This window comes from Triticum urartu, chromosome 3A, assembly GCF_056163025.1.
Source record: "Triticum urartu cultivar PI428250 chromosome 3A, HENAU_Tu73, whole genome shotgun sequence".
NCBI lineage: Eukaryota > Viridiplantae > Streptophyta > Magnoliopsida > Poales > Poaceae > Triticum > Triticum urartu.
In genome coordinates this window covers 439,286,818-439,291,064 of record NC_141875.1, presented here as the reverse complement: position 1 = coordinate 439,291,064, position 4,247 = coordinate 439,286,818, and positions in this window count along the sequence as shown.

Below are 4,247 nucleotides of genomic sequence, written 5' to 3'. Positions count from 1 at the left end.
ACCCGAGATCCGCCGGTTTTGACACCGACAAGTGTACTTGCCCAAGGACCATATCCACCACACATAACCCAGACTCTCGCAGATTATACCCCTACCCAGTTGGGCCGAGAACTAGCTACACCCCTTCTAACCCCAACCCCGGCAGATAGTAACCCAGTTCCAGTTGACACAGCACCGTCTCCACCACAGAGCACCCAAACACGAGCAGTTAGTAAGGGAACTGCAGTGCCCGAAGCACGAGGACCACCACTCTGAATCCCAACTCAACACTTAAAGGAGAAGAAGATTTGTTCTCAGGTCAGGTTCTGTAGCTATGGTTCATACTCCTTTGCTCTTGCATTACTGTATTTACTCATACCAACTATTTTCAAATTTGAAGGATGGAATTGAAACTCCAATGGTGCAAGAGGTATGTTTTAAACCTGTTTATTTAACTGGTTTGCTGTTGTAACCTGCTCTATGTTGATTTCAGTTTCAATTGAATAAACAGTTATGTTCTCATGTCATGCACATTACAAGTGTTGTTATTGCTCTATAGTTACCCACACTTATATTCTGTCTATTCTGCTTTGTCTTGAACAAATATTATTTGAACTGTGTCTCTATCTTGATTTGGCAACAAAAACTAGAATGATATAGACCATAAAGTGACCATGCTACATAGATATATGTTTGTTTCATGCTGTTATCCTGTCCACTTTACTATTGAACTCATTTACCAAAATGAGTTTCATATACAACATGGTAAACATGTGATGTGTCTGCTTGTTTCTCTTTTAGAATGCGGACAAAATATTGGAGAACAGTACCGCGTTATCCAATGGTAAAGGAAGTAATGCAGATAAGGTTCAAGATAGTGAGATATCCCTGTTGGTCTCCAAGAAAGCTGATAAAAACTATCTTGACGACAGTGAGGGAACCCAAAAGTCCTGTCTTGATGTAGTGTTCGAGTTACTAGCCACTACTGCTGGCACAAGCTCTTCGAACTCGCTGCCTGAATCAGTTTGTCTTCTTGAGTCTCAACTTCAAGTTGAAAGACATCGATCAGATGTGCTGCGACAGGAAGCTGAAGGACTGAGGAAGTCCCTGCAGAATTCAGATGCATATTTTTTGGTGCAACAGCAAGCGCTGGAGGATTTAAGCGCCAAACAAGAGAAAGTTAATAAGCTTGCTAAGCATCTTGCCAGCATTATGGGTACCCAGGATATTGTTGCTTGAGATCTTCTGAAGTGGTTTCAGTTCTGGATTTGTTTTGTTGCGGCGTTTATTTGCGTTGGTCGCCAACTTTGACAACCAGTGTATATGATATGCTGCTTTGTTCCCTATATTTGCACTGGTGGCGAACTTTGATGCCCAGTGGATGTAATATGTGTAATAGTCGTGATAGCCTAGCGTTAGTTGCTTGCTTATTTATTGCCGTGTTGTCTTGTTTATTTGTTTGCTTGTAGTCATTGCAGTTCTTTTTCTGCGGTTAGCTAGTGGCTGCAATAACCTATTTTTTAAAACTAGGCCACAATAACCATGGGCTAATATTTACTGTAGTGACACTGGGCCTCCTACTGGCCGTAGAAACAGTGGGCCTTCTACGGGCCGTAGAAACAATGGGCCTTCTACGGGTCGTAGAAACAATGGGCCTTCTGCGGACCATATCATCAATGGGCCTTATACGGGCCGTATGATCGATTGGCCAGACATGGGCCAAACAGACCGCATTATGGCCGTAAACGGGCTAGAGTTGGAATCGTCCGTTCATGGGCCGACCATAACGGGCCATCGTTAATAGGCCGTATTTGATGACGCTATACAAACGGCCCAGCGTATTAACGGACCACAAACGGGCCGACTGTAACCACGGGCTGAATTTGGCCCACAAGCAGAAAATGACAGTAACGGGCCGTAAGTAAACGAATGTTGGAAATGAGCCCAAGAATAAATGGGCTCTGAGAAGGCCGAAAGATAACATGGGCTGGAAACGGCCCAACGGAATAACGGGCCGTTAATGGGTATAAAGTGATACACTGTTCATTATGGGCCAGTTTCACCACGAGCCATTAATGGGTGTGAAGTGATACACTGTTCATTACGGGCCAGTTTCACCACGGACCGTTAATAGGCCAAGAGTTACATTGGGCCTCATATGGGCCGAAAGACGTCATGGGCCATACATGCGCCAGAAGTGAAAACGGGCTGGAATCATATTGGATGGACCAGATGACGCTACTCAGCCTAATTCAGATAGGGCGTAACGGGCCTTGGGTTAGCGGGCTGTAAATGGGCTATATGCGAACAGGCCGTTAACAGGCTTTCCATGGGCCGGCCCGCCACCTTTTGACCAAGTCAAACGGGCCGGCGTTTTCACAGGAATGGGCCTCTGTTGGGCCGTGCCACGTGTCGACGTATCATAGGCGCCTTCCGTCCAATGAGTGGATGACATCTGTCCCAACGATGAGCCGACACGTGTTTCCTCCAGCCAATGATGATTTTACACGTGGAAAATTCCCATTGGTCGGGGCTGTTAACGGGTTATCGGATCCAAAACGCGACCCGATAGCTTAAAGGCATTCCTTTACGGTGGATGCCACGTGTCGGTCACCCTTGACGAAAGCACTTCTGTGACGCGCGATTTATCATCATGGAAGTGGACACTTCCGTGATGATAATTTTGGTAATGTCATGGAACACTTCTACGACAGCATAGGTATGACTATCTTGATTCTGTCATAAAATCGTCATGGATGTACATGCATGACAGAAAACGCGACCTACTGTGACAAACACGTATCATCACGGAAGTGTATTTTTTTGTAGTGCTTGCAAGCATTGCAACTAATGAGTTAGTTGCGGGATAATGTATTATGGAACGAGTAAAGAGACTTGCCGTAACGAGATTGAACTAGGTATTGAGATACGGACGATCGAATCTCGGGCAAGTAACATACTGATGACAAAGGGAACAACGTATGTTGTTATGCGGTTTGACCGATAAAGATCTTCATAGAATATGTGGGAGCCAATATGAGCATCCAGGTTCCGCTATTGGTTATTGACCGGAAACGTGTCTCGGTCATGTCTACATAGTTCTCGAACCCGTAGGGTCCGCACGCTTAAAGTTTCGATGACAGTTATATTATGAGTTTATATGTTTTGATGTACCGAAGATTGTCCGGAGTCCCGGATGTGATCACGGACATAATGAGGAGTCTCTAAATGGCCGAGACATGAAGATTGATATATTGGACGACTATATTCGAACACCGGAATGGTTCCAGGGGTTATTGGATATATACCGGAGTACCGGGGGTGTACCGGAACCCCCTCGGAGGTTATTGGGCCTCATGGGCCCAATTGGTGGAAGAGGAGAGGCGGCCAAGGGGCATCCCCCCCCCCAAGTCCGAATTGGACAAGGAGGGGGGCGGCGCCCCCCCCCCTTTCCTTTCCCCCTCTCCCTCCTTCCCTCTCCTCTCCTAATCCAATAAGGAAAGGGAGGGAGTCCTACTCCCGATGGGAGTAGGACTCCTCCTGGCGCGCCCCTCCTGGCCGGCCGCCTCTCCCCCTTGCTCCTTTATATATGAGGGCAGGGGGCACCCTAGAGACACAACAATTGATCTATTAATCTTTTAGCTGTGTGTGGTGCCCCCCTCCACCATAGTCCACCTCGATAATACTGTAGCGGTGCTTAGGCGAAGCCCTGCGTCGGTAGAACATCATCATCGTCACCACGCCGCCGTGCTGACGAAACTCTCCCTCAACACTCTGCTGGATTGGAGTTCGAGGGATGTCATCGGGCTGAACGTGTGCTAAACTCGGAGGTGTCGTATGTTCGGTACTTGATCGGTCGGATCATGAAGACGTACGACTACATCAACCGTGTTGTGCTAACGCTTCCACTTTCGGTCTACGAGGGTACGTGGACAACACTCTCCCCTCTCGTTGCTATGCATCACCATGATCTTGCGTGTGCGTAGGAATTTTTTCAAAATTACTACGTTACCCAACAGTGGCATCTGAGCCTGGTTTTATGCGTAGATGTCATATGCACGAGTAGAACACAAGTGAGTTGTGGGCGATATAAGTCATACTGCTTACCAACATGTCATACTTTGGTTCGGCGGTATTGTTGGATGAAGCGCCCCGGACCGACATTACGCGTATGTTTACACGAGACTGGTTCTACCGACGTGCTTTGCACACAGGTGGCTGGCGGGTGTCAGTTTCTCCAACTTTAGTTGAACCGAGTGTGGCCATGC